At 48.3% G+C, this 13,987-nt stretch overlaps 33 non-coding genes across 33 annotated transcripts; all 33 read left to right on the top strand.

Moving 5' to 3' along the window:
• The first annotated feature begins 50 nt into the window (after positions 1-50).
• On the top strand, positions 51-122 carry Trnat-ugu. The gene has a single exon. It is a non-coding gene; the product is annotated as a tRNA-Thr (tRNA).
• A 246-nt stretch (positions 123-368) lies between these two features.
• On the top strand, positions 369-440 carry Trnat-ugu. Its single transcript has one exon. It is a non-coding gene; the product is annotated as a tRNA-Thr (tRNA).
• A 245-nt stretch (positions 441-685) lies between these two features.
• On the top strand, positions 686-757 carry Trnat-ugu. Its single transcript has one exon. It is a non-coding gene; the product is annotated as a tRNA-Thr (tRNA).
• A 1,024-nt stretch (positions 758-1,781) lies between these two features.
• On the top strand, positions 1,782-1,853 carry Trnat-ugu. The gene has a single exon. It is a non-coding gene; the product is annotated as a tRNA-Thr (tRNA).
• Positions 1,854-2,099: 246 nt separating this feature from the next.
• Positions 2,100-2,171, top strand: Trnat-ugu. Its single transcript has one exon. It is a non-coding gene; the product is annotated as a tRNA-Thr (tRNA).
• Positions 2,172-2,416: 245 nt separating this feature from the next.
• Positions 2,417-2,488, top strand: Trnat-ugu. Its single transcript has one exon. It is a non-coding gene; the product is annotated as a tRNA-Thr (tRNA).
• Positions 2,489-2,734: 246 nt separating this feature from the next.
• Positions 2,735-2,806, top strand: Trnat-ugu. The gene has a single exon. It is a non-coding gene; the product is annotated as a tRNA-Thr (tRNA).
• A 245-nt stretch (positions 2,807-3,051) lies between these two features.
• On the top strand, positions 3,052-3,123 carry Trnat-ugu. Its single transcript has one exon. It is a non-coding gene; the product is annotated as a tRNA-Thr (tRNA).
• Positions 3,124-3,369: 246 nt separating this feature from the next.
• On the top strand, positions 3,370-3,441 carry Trnat-ugu. The gene has a single exon. It is a non-coding gene; the product is annotated as a tRNA-Thr (tRNA).
• Positions 3,442-3,687: 246 nt separating this feature from the next.
• On the top strand, positions 3,688-3,759 carry Trnat-ugu. The gene has a single exon. It is a non-coding gene; the product is annotated as a tRNA-Thr (tRNA).
• Positions 3,760-4,004: 245 nt separating this feature from the next.
• Positions 4,005-4,076, top strand: Trnat-ugu. Its single transcript has one exon. It is a non-coding gene; the product is annotated as a tRNA-Thr (tRNA).
• Positions 4,077-4,322: 246 nt separating this feature from the next.
• Positions 4,323-4,394, top strand: Trnat-ugu. Its single transcript has one exon. It is a non-coding gene; the product is annotated as a tRNA-Thr (tRNA).
• Positions 4,395-4,639: 245 nt separating this feature from the next.
• Positions 4,640-4,711, top strand: Trnat-ugu. The gene has a single exon. It is a non-coding gene; the product is annotated as a tRNA-Thr (tRNA).
• Positions 4,712-4,957: 246 nt separating this feature from the next.
• Trnat-ugu lies at positions 4,958-5,029 on the top strand. The gene has a single exon. It is a non-coding gene; the product is annotated as a tRNA-Thr (tRNA).
• Positions 5,030-5,274: 245 nt separating this feature from the next.
• Trnat-ugu lies at positions 5,275-5,346 on the top strand. The gene has a single exon. It is a non-coding gene; the product is annotated as a tRNA-Thr (tRNA).
• A 246-nt stretch (positions 5,347-5,592) lies between these two features.
• Trnat-ugu lies at positions 5,593-5,664 on the top strand. The gene has a single exon. It is a non-coding gene; the product is annotated as a tRNA-Thr (tRNA).
• A 245-nt stretch (positions 5,665-5,909) lies between these two features.
• Trnat-ugu lies at positions 5,910-5,981 on the top strand. The gene has a single exon. It is a non-coding gene; the product is annotated as a tRNA-Thr (tRNA).
• Positions 5,982-6,227: 246 nt separating this feature from the next.
• Positions 6,228-6,299, top strand: Trnat-ugu. The gene has a single exon. It is a non-coding gene; the product is annotated as a tRNA-Thr (tRNA).
• Positions 6,300-6,544: 245 nt separating this feature from the next.
• On the top strand, positions 6,545-6,616 carry Trnat-ugu. The gene has a single exon. It is a non-coding gene; the product is annotated as a tRNA-Thr (tRNA).
• A 246-nt stretch (positions 6,617-6,862) lies between these two features.
• Trnat-ugu lies at positions 6,863-6,934 on the top strand. The gene has a single exon. It is a non-coding gene; the product is annotated as a tRNA-Thr (tRNA).
• A 246-nt stretch (positions 6,935-7,180) lies between these two features.
• On the top strand, positions 7,181-7,252 carry Trnat-ugu. The gene has a single exon. It is a non-coding gene; the product is annotated as a tRNA-Thr (tRNA).
• Positions 7,253-7,498: 246 nt separating this feature from the next.
• Positions 7,499-7,570, top strand: Trnat-ugu. The gene has a single exon. It is a non-coding gene; the product is annotated as a tRNA-Thr (tRNA).
• A 246-nt stretch (positions 7,571-7,816) lies between these two features.
• On the top strand, positions 7,817-7,888 carry Trnat-ugu. Its single transcript has one exon. It is a non-coding gene; the product is annotated as a tRNA-Thr (tRNA).
• A 245-nt stretch (positions 7,889-8,133) lies between these two features.
• Positions 8,134-8,205, top strand: Trnat-ugu. Its single transcript has one exon. It is a non-coding gene; the product is annotated as a tRNA-Thr (tRNA).
• A 246-nt stretch (positions 8,206-8,451) lies between these two features.
• On the top strand, positions 8,452-8,523 carry Trnat-ugu. The gene has a single exon. It is a non-coding gene; the product is annotated as a tRNA-Thr (tRNA).
• A 246-nt stretch (positions 8,524-8,769) lies between these two features.
• On the top strand, positions 8,770-8,841 carry Trnat-ugu. The gene has a single exon. It is a non-coding gene; the product is annotated as a tRNA-Thr (tRNA).
• A 245-nt stretch (positions 8,842-9,086) lies between these two features.
• On the top strand, positions 9,087-9,158 carry Trnat-ugu. The gene has a single exon. It is a non-coding gene; the product is annotated as a tRNA-Thr (tRNA).
• Positions 9,159-9,404: 246 nt separating this feature from the next.
• Trnat-ugu lies at positions 9,405-9,476 on the top strand. Its single transcript has one exon. It is a non-coding gene; the product is annotated as a tRNA-Thr (tRNA).
• A 246-nt stretch (positions 9,477-9,722) lies between these two features.
• Trnat-ugu lies at positions 9,723-9,794 on the top strand. Its single transcript has one exon. It is a non-coding gene; the product is annotated as a tRNA-Thr (tRNA).
• Positions 9,795-10,040: 246 nt separating this feature from the next.
• On the top strand, positions 10,041-10,112 carry Trnat-ugu. The gene has a single exon. It is a non-coding gene; the product is annotated as a tRNA-Thr (tRNA).
• Positions 10,113-10,357: 245 nt separating this feature from the next.
• Positions 10,358-10,429, top strand: Trnat-ugu. The gene has a single exon. It is a non-coding gene; the product is annotated as a tRNA-Thr (tRNA).
• A 246-nt stretch (positions 10,430-10,675) lies between these two features.
• Trnat-ugu lies at positions 10,676-10,747 on the top strand. Its single transcript has one exon. It is a non-coding gene; the product is annotated as a tRNA-Thr (tRNA).
• A 246-nt stretch (positions 10,748-10,993) lies between these two features.
• On the top strand, positions 10,994-11,065 carry Trnat-ugu. The gene has a single exon. It is a non-coding gene; the product is annotated as a tRNA-Thr (tRNA).
• Positions 11,066-13,987: the final 2,922 nt, after the last annotated feature.

Below are 13,987 nucleotides of genomic sequence, written 5' to 3'. Positions count from 1 at the left end.
GTATTTTTCTCGAGGGCTGTAGCGATCGCAAAGAGGTGTAAGCTGTAGCAGCCTCCTTAGCTCAGGGGCAGAGCACTGGTCTTGTAAACCAGGGGTCGTGAGTTCGATTCTCACAGGGGGCAGCACAATTTTAAATGGGCCAATGTAATGCTTTGAACCGAAAATTTCAAAATAGCGTGTCTTTTCGGGCCTGAGCCAAGATCACAGATGACGATAGACGAAAGACGGCAGCACCCGTCAGTCATCGCTGTGGACCTCAGTGGTAGCGAATTGTTGTGGCAGAGTAAATCTTTGTACGCATTTTCAGGACTCTGAAATGTATTTTTCTCGAGGGCTGTAGCGATCGCAAAGAGGTGTAAGCTGTAGCAGCCTCCTTAGCTCAGGGGCAGAGCACTGGTCTTGTAAACCAGGGGTCGTGAGTTCGATTCTCACAGGGGGCAGCACAATTTTAAATGGGCCAATGTAATGCTTTGAACCGAAAATTTCAAAATAGCGTGTCTTTTCGGGCCTGAGCCAAGATCACAGATGACGATAGACGAAAGACGGCAGCACCCGTCAGTCATCGCTGTGGACCTCAGTGGTAGCGAATTGTTGTGGCAGAGTAAATCTTTGTACGCATTTTCAGGACTCTGAATGTATTTTTCTCGAGGGCTGTAGCGATCGCAAAGAGGTGTAAGCTGTAGCAGCCTCCTTAGCTCAGGGGCAGAGCACTGGTCTTGTAAACCAGGGGTCGTGAGTTCGATTCTCACAGGGGGCAGCACAATTTTTGGCGTCCACGTGGTATAGGGTAATAAATAATTTGGTTCCCACCAATGTACGACTGCACCGTATTGGTCTTTCTGACACGGACACCTGTACTCGGTGTGGTCTCCTGGATACCCTTGAACATCGATTCACCTGCTGTGGGCACCTTGCTAATTGGCGTTGGCTCAGGAAACAACTTGCTTTTGTCACTAGGTCTGCTGAAGCCGCTTATACTATTGACATCATCGTCCGGCCCGATTCTTCCTTTTTTCCGCAGACGAAGCTCCATACCGTCATGTGGTTGATTGGCCATTTCGTACATTTTGTCAACAGTTGTCATGAAGAGGATGGACACCTAGCGTTTCGGCAGTACATGCTTACTGCTTACTGGCAGCGCTTGCGATTGCCAGGCCTCCGAGATGATTTTGCCAATATGCTTAGCCTGACATTTGAAAGAGAGGGTGTTGGCTAAGGTCACCTGTGTGAGCCATTTTCTTTTATACTGTTTCTGGATTTGCCGCCTTTATGTATGTTTCTTCTCTACACCAGGACTGAAGTTTTCGTGTTTTAACCTTTATTTCAGTAAGCAGTCTATATTATATAGTCATGTTTTAGGATTTTAATTTCAGTACTGTACTTCTTTTGAAGTGGCTGTGTGGTGGATATTCTTTAATATTTTTTTTCAATAGATATATTCGTTCGAGTGGTAGTGAAAAAAAAAAAAAAAAAAAAAAGGGGCAGAGCACTGGTCTTGTAAACCAGGGGTCGTGAGTTCGATTCTCACAGGGGGCAGCACAATTTTAAATGGGCCAATGTAATGCTTTGAACCGAAAATTTCAAAATAGCGTGTCTTTTCGGGCCTGAGCCAAGATCACAGATGACGATAGACGAAAGACGGCAGCACCCGTCAGTCATCGCTGTGGACCTCAGTGGTAGCGAATTGTTGTGGCAGAGTAAATCTTTGTACGCATTTTCAGGACTCTGAATGTATTTTTCTCGAGGGCTGTAGCGATCGCAAAGAGGTGTAAGCTGTAGCAGCCTCCTTAGCTCAGGGGCAGAGCACTGGTCTTGTAAACCAGGGGTCGTGAGTTCGATTCTCACAGGGGGCAGCACAATTTTAAATGGGCCAATGTAATGCTTTGAACCGAAAATTTCAAAATAGCGTGTCTTTTCGGGCCTGAGCCAAGATCACAGATGACGATAGACGAAAGACGGCAGCACCCGTCAGTCATCGCTGTGGACCTCAGTGGTAGCGAATTGTTGTGGCAGAGTAAATCTTTGTACGCATTTTCAGGACTCTGAAATGTATTTTTCTCGAGGGCTGTAGCGATCGCAAAGAGGTGTAAGCTGTAGCAGCCTCCTTAGCTCAGGGGCAGAGCACTGGTCTTGTAAACCAGGGGTCGTGAGTTCGATTCTCACAGGGGGCAGCACAATTTTAAATGGGCCAATGTAATGCTTTGAACCGAAAATTTCAAAATAGCGTGTCTTTTCGGGCCTGAGCCAAGATCACAGATGACGATAGACGAAAGACGGCAGCACCCGTCAGTCATCGCTGTGGACCTCAGTGGTAGCGAATTGTTGTGGCAGAGTAAATCTTTGTACGCATTTTCAGGACTCTGAATGTATTTTTCTCGAGGGCTGTAGCGATCGCAAAGAGGTGTAAGCTGTAGCAGCCTCCTTAGCTCAGGGGCAGAGCACTGGTCTTGTAAACCAGGGGTCGTGAGTTCGATTCTCACAGGGGGCAGCACAATTTTAAATGGGCCAATGTAATGCTTTGAACCGAAAATTTCAAAATAGCGTGTCTTTTCGGGCCTGAGCCAAGATCACAGATGACGATAGACGAAAGACGGCAGCACCCGTCAGTCATCGCTGTGGACCTCAGTGGTAGCGAATTGTTGTGGCAGAGTAAATCTTTGTACGCATTTTCAGGACTCTGAAATGTATTTTTCTCGAGGGCTGTAGCGATCGCAAAGAGGTGTAAGCTGTAGCAGCCTCCTTAGCTCAGGGGCAGAGCACTGGTCTTGTAAACCAGGGGTCGTGAGTTCGATTCTCACAGGGGGCAGCACAATTTTAAATGGGCCAATGTAATGCTTTGAACCGAAAATTTCAAAATAGCGTGTCTTTTCGGGCCTGAGCCAAGATCACAGATGACGATAGACGAAAGACGGCAGCACCCGTCAGTCATCGCTGTGGACCTCAGTGGTAGCGAATTGTTGTGGCAGAGTAAATCTTTGTACGCATTTTCAGGACTCTGAATGTATTTTTCTCGAGGGCTGTAGCGATCGCAAAGAGGTGTAAGCTGTAGCAGCCTCCTTAGCTCAGGGGCAGAGCACTGGTCTTGTAAACCAGGGGTCGTGAGTTCGATTCTCACAGGGGGCAGCACAATTTTAAATGGGCCAATGTAATGCTTTGAACCGAAAATTTCAAAATAGCGTGTCTTTTCGGGCCTGAGCCAAGATCACAGATGACGATAGACGAAAGACGGCAGCACCCGTCAGTCATCGCTGTGGACCTCAGTGGTAGCGAATTGTTGTGGCAGAGTAAATCTTTGTACGCATTTTCAGGACTCTGAAATGTATTTTTCTCGAGGGCTGTAGCGATCGCAAAGAGGTGTAAGCTGTAGCAGCCTCCTTAGCTCAGGGGCAGAGCACTGGTCTTGTAAACCAGGGGTCGTGAGTTCGATTCTCACAGGGGGCAGCACAATTTTAAATGGGCCAATGTAATGCTTTGAACCGAAAATTTCAAAATAGCGTGTCTTTTCGGGCCTGAGCCAAGATCACAGATGACGATAGACGAAAGACGGCAGCACCCGTCAGTCATCGCTGTGGACCTCAGTGGTAGCGAATTGTTGTGGCAGAGTAAATCTTTGTACGCATTTTCAGGACTCTGAAATGTATTTTTCTCGAGGGCTGTAGCGATCGCAAAGAGGTGTAAGCTGTAGCAGCCTCCTTAGCTCAGGGGCAGAGCACTGGTCTTGTAAACCAGGGGTCGTGAGTTCGATTCTCACAGGGGGCAGCACAATTTTAAATGGGCCAATGTAATGCTTTGAACCGAAAATTTCAAAATAGCGTGTCTTTTCGGGCCTGAGCCAAGATCACAGATGACGATAGACGAAAGACGGCAGCACCCGTCAGTCATCGCTGTGGACCTCAGTGGTAGCGAATTGTTGTGGCAGAGTAAATCTTTGTACGCATTTTCAGGACTCTGAATGTATTTTTCTCGAGGGCTGTAGCGATCGCAAAGAGGTGTAAGCTGTAGCAGCCTCCTTAGCTCAGGGGCAGAGCACTGGTCTTGTAAACCAGGGGTCGTGAGTTCGATTCTCACAGGGGGCAGCACAATTTTAAATGGGCCAATGTAATGCTTTGAACCGAAAATTTCAAAATAGCGTGTCTTTTCGGGCCTGAGCCAAGATCACAGATGACGATAGACGAAAGACGGCAGCACCCGTCAGTCATCGCTGTGGACCTCAGTGGTAGCGAATTGTTGTGGCAGAGTAAATCTTTGTACGCATTTTCAGGACTCTGAAATGTATTTTTCTCGAGGGCTGTAGCGATCGCAAAGAGGTGTCAGCTGTAGCAGCCTCCTTAGCTCAGGGGCAGAGCACTGGTCTTGTAAACCAGGGGTCGTGAGTTCGATTCTCACAGGGGGCAGCACAATTTTAAATGGGCCAATGTAATGCTTTGAACCGAAAATTTCAAAATAGCGTGTCTTTTCGGGCCTGAGCCAAGATCACAGATGACGATAGACGAAAGACGGCAGCACCCGTCAGTCATCGCTGTGGACCTCAGTGGTAGCGAATTGTTGTGGCAGAGTAAATCTTTGTACGCATTTTCAGGACTCTGAATGTATTTTTCTCGAGGGCTGTAGCGATCGCAAAGAGGTGTAAGCTGTAGCAGCCTCCTTAGCTCAGGGGCAGAGCACTGGTCTTGTAAACCAGGGGTCGTGAGTTCGATTCTCACAGGGGGCAGCACAATTTTAAATGGGCCAATGTAATGCTTTGAACCGAAAATTTCAAAATAGCGTGTCTTTTCGGGCCTGAGCCAAGATCACAGATGACGATAGACGAAAGACGGCAGCACCCGTCAGTCATCGCTGTGGACCTCAGTGGTAGCGAATTGTTGTGGCAGAGTAAATCTTTGTACGCATTTTCAGGACTCTGAAATGTATTTTTCTCGAGGGCTGTAGCGATCGCAAAGAGGTGTAAGCTGTAGCAGCCTCCTTAGCTCAGGGGCAGAGCACTGGTCTTGTAAACCAGGGGTCGTGAGTTCGATTCTCACAGGGGGCAGCACAATTTTAAATGGGCCAATGTAATGCTTTGAACCGAAAATTTCAAAATAGCGTGTCTTTTCGGGCCTGAGCCAAGATCACAGATGACGATAGACGAAAGACGGCAGCACCCGTCAGTCATCGCTGTGGACCTCAGTGGTAGCGAATTGTTGTGGCAGAGTAAATCTTTGTACGCATTTTCAGGACTCTGAATGTATTTTTCTCGAGGGCTGTAGCGATCGCAAAGAGGTGTAAGCTGTAGCAGCCTCCTTAGCTCAGGGGCAGAGCACTGGTCTTGTAAACCAGGGGTCGTGAGTTCGATTCTCACAGGGGGCAGCACAATTTTAAATGGGCCAATGTAATGCTTTGAACCGAAAATTTCAAAATAGCGTGTCTTTTCGGGCCTGAGCCAAGATCACAGATGACGATAGACGAAAGACGGCAGCACCCGTCAGTCATCGCTGTGGACCTCAGTGGTAGCGAATTGTTGTGGCAGAGTAAATCTTTGTACGCATTTTCAGGACTCTGAAATGTATTTTTCTCGAGGGCTGTAGCGATCGCAAAGAGGTGTAAGCTGTAGCAGCCTCCTTAGCTCAGGGGCAGAGCACTGGTCTTGTAAACCAGGGGTCGTGAGTTCGATTCTCACAGGGGGCAGCACAATTTTAAATGGGCCAATGTAATGCTTTGAACCGAAAATTTCAAAATAGCGTGTCTTTTCGGGCCTGAGCCAAGATCACAGATGACGATAGACGAAAGACGGCAGCACCCGTCAGTCATCGCTGTGGACCTCAGTGGTAGCGAATTGTTGTGGCAGAGTAAATCTTTGTACGCATTTTCAGGACTCTGAATGTATTTTTCTCGAGGGCTGTAGCGATCGCAAAGAGGTGTAAGCTGTAGCAGCCTCCTTAGCTCAGGGGCAGAGCACTGGTCTTGTAAACCAGGGGTCGTGAGTTCGATTCTCACAGGGGGCAGCACAATTTTAAATGGGCCAATGTAATGCTTTGAACCGAAAATTTCAAAATAGCGTGTCTTTTCGGGCCTGAGCCAAGATCACAGATGACGATAGACGAAAGACGGCAGCACCCGTCAGTCATCGCTGTGGACCTCAGTGGTAGCGAATTGTTGTGGCAGAGTAAATCTTTGTACGCATTTTCAGGACTCTGAAATGTATTTTTCTCGAGGGCTGTAGCGATCGCAAAGAGGTGTAAGCTGTAGCAGTGTCCTTAGCTCAGGGGCAGAGCACTGGTCTTGTAAACCAGGGGTCGTGAGTTCGATTCTCACAGGGGGCAGCACAATTTTAAATGGGCCAATGTAATGCTTTGAACCGAAAATTTCAAAATAGCGTGTCTTTTCGGGCCTGAGCCAAGATCACAGATGACGATAGACGAAAGACGGCAGCACCCGTCAGTCATCGCTGTGGACCTCAGTGGTAGCGAATTGTTGTGGCAGAGTAAATCTTTGTACGCATTTTCAGGACTCTGAATGTATTTTTCTCGAGGGCTGTAGCGATCGCAAAGAGGTGTAAGCTGTAGCAGCCTCCTTAGCTCAGGGGCAGAGCACTGGTCTTGTAAACCAGGGGTCGTGAGTTCGATTCTCACAGGGGGCAGCACAATTTTAAATGGGCCAATGTAATGCTTTGAACCGAAAATTTCAAAATAGCGTGTCTTTTCGGGCCTGAGCCAAGATCACAGATGACGATAGACGAAAGACGGCAGCACCCGTCAGTCATCGCTGTGGACCTCAGTGGTAGCGAATTGTTGTGGCAGAGTAAATCTTTGTACGCATTTTCAGGACTCTGAAATGTATTTTTCTCGAGGGCTGTAGCGATCGCAAAGAGGTGTAAGCTGTAGCAGCCTCCTTAGCTCAGGGGCAGAGCACTGGTCTTGTAAACCAGGGGTCGTGAGTTCGATTCTCACAGGGGGCAGCACAATTTTAAATGGGCCAATGTAATGCTTTGAACCGAAAATTTCAAAATAGCGTGTCTTTTCGGGCCTGAGCCAAGATCACAGATGACGATAGACGAAAGACGGCAGCACCCGTCAGTCATCGCTGTGGACCTCAGTGGTAGCGAATTGTTGTGGCAGAGTAAATCTTTGTACGCATTTTCAGGACTCTGAAATGTATTTTTCTCGAGGGCTGTAGCGATCGCAAAGAGGTGTAAGCTGTAGCAGCCTCCTTAGCTCAGGGGCAGAGCACTGGTCTTGTAAACCAGGGGTCGTGAGTTCGATTCTCACAGGGGGCAGCACAATTTTAAATGGGCCAATGTAATGCTTTGAACCGAAAATTTCAAAATAGCGTGTCTTTTCGGGCCTGAGCCAAGATCACAGATGACGATAGACGAAAGACGGCAGCACCCGTCAGTCATCGCTGTGGACCTCAGTGGTAGCGAATTGTTGTGGCAGAGTAAATCTTTGTACGCATTTTCAGGACTCTGAAATGTATTTTTCTCGAGGGCTGTAGCGATCGCAAAGAGGTGTAAGCTGTAGCAGCCTCCTTAGCTCAGGGGCAGAGCACTGGTCTTGTAAACCAGGGGTCGTGAGTTCGATTCTCACAGGGGGCAGCACAATTTTAAATGGGCCAATGTAATGCTTTGAACCGAAAATTTCAAAATAGCGTGTCTTTTCGGGCCTGAGCCAAGATCACAGATGACGATAGACGAAAGACGGCAGCACCCGTCAGTCATCGCTGTGGACCTCAGTGGTAGCGAATTGTTGTGGCAGAGTAAATCTTTGTACGCATTTTCAGGACTCTGAAATGTATTTTTCTCGAGGGCTGTAGCGATCGCAAAGAGGTGTAAGCTGTAGCAGCCTCCTTAGCTCAGGGGCAGAGCACTGGTCTTGTAAACCAGGGGTCGTGAGTTCGATTCTCACAGGGGGCAGAACAATTTTAAATGGGCCAATGTAATGCTTTGAACCGAAAATTTCAAAATAGCGTGTCTTTTCGGGCCTGAGCCAAGATCACAGATGACGATAGACGAAAGACGGCAGCACCCGTCAGTCATCGCTGTGGACCTCAGTGGTAGCGAATTGTTGTGGCAGAGTAAATCTTTGTACGCATTTTCAGGACTCTGAATGTATTTTTCTCGAGGGCTGTAGCGATCGCAAAGAGGTGTAAGCTGTAGCAGCCTCCTTAGCTCAGGGGCAGAGCACTGGTCTTGTAAACCAGGGGTCGTGAGTTCGATTCTCACAGGGGGCAGCACAATTTTAAATGGGCCAATGTAATGCTTTGAACCGAAAATTTCAAAATAGCGTGTCTTTTCGGGCCTGAGCCAAGATCACAGATGACGATAGACGAAGGACGGCAGCACCCGTCAGTCATCGCTGTGGACCTCAGTGGTAGCGAATTGTTGTGGCAGAGTAAATCTTTGTACGCATTTTCAGGACTCTGAAATGTATTTTTCTCGAGGGCTGTAGCGATCGCAAAGAGGTGTAAGCTGTAGCAGCCTCCTTAGCTCAGGGGCAGAGCACTGGTCTTGTAAACCAGGGGTCGTGAGTTCGATTCTCACAGGGGGCAGCACAATTTTAAATGGGCCAATGTAATGCTTTGAACCGAAAATTTCAAAATAGCGTGTCTTTTCGGGCCTGAGCCAAGATCACAGATGACGATAGACGAAAGACGGCAGCACCCGTCAGTCATCGCTGTGGACCTCAGTGGTAGCGAATTGTTGTGGCAGAGTAAATCTTTGTACGCATTTTCAGGACTCTGAAATGTATTTTTCTCGAGGGCTGTAGCGATCGCAAAGAGGTGTAAGCTGTAGCAGCCTCCTTAGCTCAGGGGCAGAGCACTGGTCTTGTAAACCAGGGGTCGTGAGTTCGATTCTCACAGGGGGCAGCACAATTTTAAATGGGCCAATGTAATGCTTTGAACCGAAAATTTCAAAATAGCGTGTCTTTTCGGGCCTGAGCCAAGATCACAGATGACGATAGACGAAAGACGGCAGCACCCGTCAGTCATCGCTGTGGACCTCAGTGGTAGCGAATTGTTGTGGCAGAGTAAATCTTTGTACGCATTTTCAGGACTCTGAATGTATTTTTCTCGAGGGCTGTAGCGATCGCAAAGAGGTGTAAGCTGTAGCAGCCTCCTTAGCTCAGGGGCAGAGCACTGGTCTTGTAAACCAGGGGTCGTGAGTTCGATTCTCACAGGGGGCAGCACAATTTTAAATGGGCCAATGTAATGCTTTGAACCGAAAATTTCAAAATAGCGTGTCTTTTCGGGCCTGAGCCAAGATCACAGATGACGATAGACGAAAGACGGCAGCACCCGTCAGTCATCGCTGTGGACCTCAGTGGTAGCGAATTGTTGTGGCAGAGTAAATCTTTGTACGCATTTTCAGGACTCTGAAATGTATTTTTCTCGAGGGCTGTAGCGATCGCAAAGAGGTGTAAGCTGTAGCAGCCTCCTTAGCTCAGGGGCAGAGCACTGGTCTTGTAAACCAGGGGTCGTGAGTTCGATTCTCACAGGGGGCAGCACAATTTTAAATGGGCCAATGTAATGCTTTGAACCGAAAATTTCAAAATAGCGTGTCTTTTCGGGCCTGAGCCAAGATCACAGATGACGATAGACGAAAGACGGCAGCACCCGTCAGTCATCGCTGTGGACCTCAGTGGTAGCGAATTGTTGTGGCAGAGTAAATCTTTGTACGCATTTTCAGGACTCTGAAATGTATTTTTCTCGAGGGCTGTAGCGATCGCAAAGAGGTGTAAGCTGTAGCAGCCTCCTTAGCTCAGGGGCAGAGCACTGGTCTTGTAAACCAGGGGTCGTGAGTTCGATTCTCACAGGGGGCAGCACAATTTTAAATGGGCCAATGTAATGCTTTGAACCGAAAATTTCAAAATAGCGTGTCTTTTCGGGCCTGAGCCAAGATCACAGATGACGATAGACGAAAGACGGCAGCACCCGTCAGTCATCGCTGTGGACCTCAGTGGTAGCGAATTGTTGTGGCAGAGTAAATCTTTGTACGCATTTTCAGGACTCTGAAATGTATTTTTCTCGAGGGCTGTAGCGATCGCAAAGAGGTGTAAGCTGTAGCAGCCTCCTTAGCTCAGGGGCAGAGCACTGGTCTTGTAAACCAGGGGTCGTGAGTTCGATTCTCACAGGGGGCAGCACAATTTTAAATGGGCCAATGTAATGCTTTGAACCGAAAATTTCAAAATAGCGTGTCTTTTCGGGCCTGAGCCAAGATCACAGATGACGATAGACGAAAGACGGCAGCACCCGTCAGTCATCGCTGTGGACCTCAGTGGTAGCGAATTGTTGTGGCAGAGTAAATCTTTGTACGCATTTTCAGGACTCTGAATGTATTTTTCTCGAGGGCTGTAGCGATCGCAAAGAGGTGTAAGCTGTAGCAGCCTCCTTAGCTCAGGGGCAGAGCACTGGTCTTGTAAACCAGGGGTCGTGAGTTCGATTCTCACAGGGGGCAGCACAATTTTAAATGGGCCAATGTAATGCTTTGAACCGAAAATTTCAAAATAGCGTGTCTTTTCGGGCCTGAGCCAAGATCACAGATGACGATAGACGAAAGACGGCAGCACCCGTCAGTCATCGCTGTGGACCTCAGTGGTAGCGAATTGTTGTGGCAGAGTAAATCTTTGTACGCATTTTCAGGACTCTGAAATGTATTTTTCTCGAGGGCTGTAGCGATCGCAAAGAGGTGTAAGCTGTAGCAGCCTCCTTAGCTCAGGGGCAGAGCACTGGTCTTGTAAACCAGGGGTCGTGAGTTCGATTCTCACAGGGGGCAGCACAATTTTAAATGGGCCAATGTAATGCTTTGAACCGAAAATTTCAAAATAGCGTGTCTTTTCGGGCCTGAGCCAAGATCACAGATGACGATAGACGAAAGACGGCAGCACCCGTCAGTCATCGCTGTGGACCTCAGTGGTAGCGAATTGTTGTGGCAGAGTAAATCTTTGTACGCATTTTCAGGACTCTGAAATGTATTTTTCTCGAGGGCTGTAGCGATCGCAAAGAAGTGTAAGCTGTAGCAGCCTCCTTAGCTCAGGGGCAGAGCACTGGTCTTGTAAACCAGGGGTCGTGAGTTCGATTCTCACAGGGGGCAGCACAATTTTAAATGGGCCAATGTAATGCTTTGAACCGAAAATTTCAAAATAGCGTGTCTTTTCGGGCCTGAGCCAAGATCACAGATGACGATAGACGAAAGACGGCAGCACCCGTCAGTCATCGCTGTGGACCTCAGTGGTAGCGAATTGTTGTGGCAGAGTAAATCTTTGTACGCATTTTCAGGACTCTGAATGTATTTTTCTCGAGGGCTGTAGCGATCGCAAAGAGGTGTAAGCTGTAGCAGCCTCCTTAGCTCAGGGGCAGTTCCGCTTTAGACGCCGTGCAGTGTGGACGTGCCTAGTCTTCCGCTCCGCCGTAGCGTTACGTATAGTGGACTATCGTTTTTGTTTACGTGTTGTGTTGCAACTTCTGTGAGTGTTTCTCCGTCGTTGTTTAGTACCTTGTGTTACTTTCTGTCCTTATTTCAGTGTGTTGTGTGTAGCGGTTTCGACCGCATATTTTGAAAATGTCGTCCCAGGTTATTCCTCGTCAGGCTACAGTTAGTTTTACTTTTGACAAGTCAACCCGCCATGTGCAACCTAGTTCCCTTGAGATTCATGATTGGTTGGTAGATACCTTTGGTGTTCATTCGGATCAGGTGCATACTGCTTATTTTGATACAGAACTGTATGTTTTCTTTGTTAAGTTTATGGACCCACTTCAGGTTGATAAAATTCTTTCTAAATATGGTCATCAAGTTCTCTTTCGGCATCGGGATGATTCTGTAAGTACCGTGCTGCTTTCCAATGCTTCCATCACGTATACCAATGTTCGTGTTTACAACCTTCCACCGGAGGTGGATAATGTCTATCTTAAGGAGGGTCTACAAAAGTATGGTGATGTAAAGAGCATTCGCCTTGAACGCTGGTCAAACCAACATCGCCTGCAATGTTACAGTGGTATTCGTTCAGTCGAAATGCACGTTAAGCAGAATATTCCATCTCACCTGCAGATCGGTGGATATCGTGTCCATCTAACATATAGTGGTCAGGTTGGCACCTGTTTTTTGTGCAATGAAAGTGGTCACGTGCGTACCGACTGTCCGCGGAGGGTTTTCGTTTTAAAAAATTCTCTCGAACAGCGTCGCAAGTTAACGGTCGCTGACCTCGTTGCAGGTGGTTCTGCTCTTGGTGTAGCACAGTCCAGTGGTAGTAGCGCTCCGCCACAGGTTTTGCGCACCCCTGACACAGAATTTCCTCCTTTGCGTGCTAAATCTGATGTTGTTCCGTCTGTCCCTCAGGTGGGTGTGCCACTTTTGAATAATAAGAGGCGTCGCCCACACGATGGAAATAGTACGGATGAGGATCTCCCTGAGATGCCCCAGTCCGAGCGACCGGCATCCTCCGAGCCACTGTGTACTGTAGCTGCTCCCTGCTCTCCTGAGGTAACGGTTACGGTGGCGGCTGCTGGCGCCCCTCCGGCCTCCGACGCAGCTTCTCTCGAGTCGGATCGTCGGTCGGGCCTGTTGGCGCCGTCTTCCGAACCGACTTCGATGTCACAACAAGTGGAGCCGCGACAACTTCCTGCTTCGCTGCCCCATACCTCTGCCAGCGGAGCTGCTCCGATTCCGTCCAACTTTGCGGCCTCGGACCTTCCTGCTCACGATTCGCCTCCGTGCAGTCCATGTTTGCCGGAAGCTAGTGTAAGTGTTGACCATTCCGTTTTGTCGGAGTTTCCCCCCGCGACCCCGGATCCCGCATGTGGACCGGCGCGGGTGGTGTCGGATACAGAACTTGACCCTCCTACGTCACCGGCGGCTGAAGCTTCCTTGCCCGTCAGCCGACGCAAGTTACGCGTTCAGCCGAACGTTAATGCTGTTCGTAAAAAACCGAAGCGTAAGGGATCCGCGGAACGGGGTACCAGTCCCCCTCCCTCGGATGCCTCCGTCTCCCCTCCTATGGACTGTGACGTTGGTGCGTCGGTGTAGGTGATTTCCTTTCTCGCTTTTCTCTCTATGGTTCAAGCATACACCTTTCTTACCTTAAATCTTAACCGTATTGAGTCCGACGTTCGCATTGCCTCTTTGCGGCAGTTTATTTACGACGCCTGTGCGGACGTAGTGTTCTTGCAGGAAGTGTTGTTTTCTGATCTCTCTCTACCTGGATTTCAAACTGTTTTTAATGTCGCGCCGGAATATTCAACAGGAACTGCTCTTTTCTTTCGAGAGGGCATACCTATTACTGACATTGAATTCCTTGACTCTGGCCGTGGGATTGGTTGTCGTCTTTTTGATCTCCGCCTCGTTGTTTTGTATGCCCCCTCTGGTTCGGGTCACACTGTGGCTCGATCGCGCTTTTATAAAGAAGAGCTTATTTATCTTTTGCGCCAGAGTCCTCGGAGTCTCCTGCTCGGAGGCGATTTTAATTGTGTTTTACGCCCTGCAGACCAGTCCCCCAATTTTAATTATTGCCGTGATTTACATGACTTAGTTCGTACGATGCATCTGCGTGATGTTTGGGAACACAAATATCCAACCCTGGTGAAATATACGTTTTTTACCGCGTCCTCATGCAGTAGACTCGACAGATTCTATTTATCTGATTTTTTATGTGATAAAATTCTTTCTGTCGATGTTATTCCTACTAGTTTTTCTGACCATTGTGCTTTTACTGCAACTGTAAATCTTAGTCGCCAACCTGCAAAACTTTATCGTTCCCAGTGGATGTTAAATGTTTCCCACCTTGCCGACAGTGCTATGGATGATGTTATAAGTGGCGTGTGGGAGCGATGTCTTCGCTCTGTCCCGCGATACCCCTCCTTGCTGGTTTGGTGGACTGCGTTTGCCAAGCCCAAGATTCGTCAGACTTTGCTTTTCTACTGTGCTGCTAGGACGCGTGATTTTAAGAACACGTATGAATATTACTACTCTGTCCTGCGTGAACTATATGACGCGGCGGGTACCTCTCCACTGCGGATCCAT

This window comes from Schistocerca piceifrons, chromosome 1 (assembly GCF_021461385.2).
Source record: "Schistocerca piceifrons isolate TAMUIC-IGC-003096 chromosome 1, iqSchPice1.1, whole genome shotgun sequence".
Lineage (NCBI taxonomy): Eukaryota > Metazoa > Arthropoda > Insecta > Orthoptera > Acrididae > Schistocerca > Schistocerca piceifrons.
Note: the sequence above shows the minus strand (reverse complement) of the source record. Positions and strands in the feature narration are given on the sequence as shown.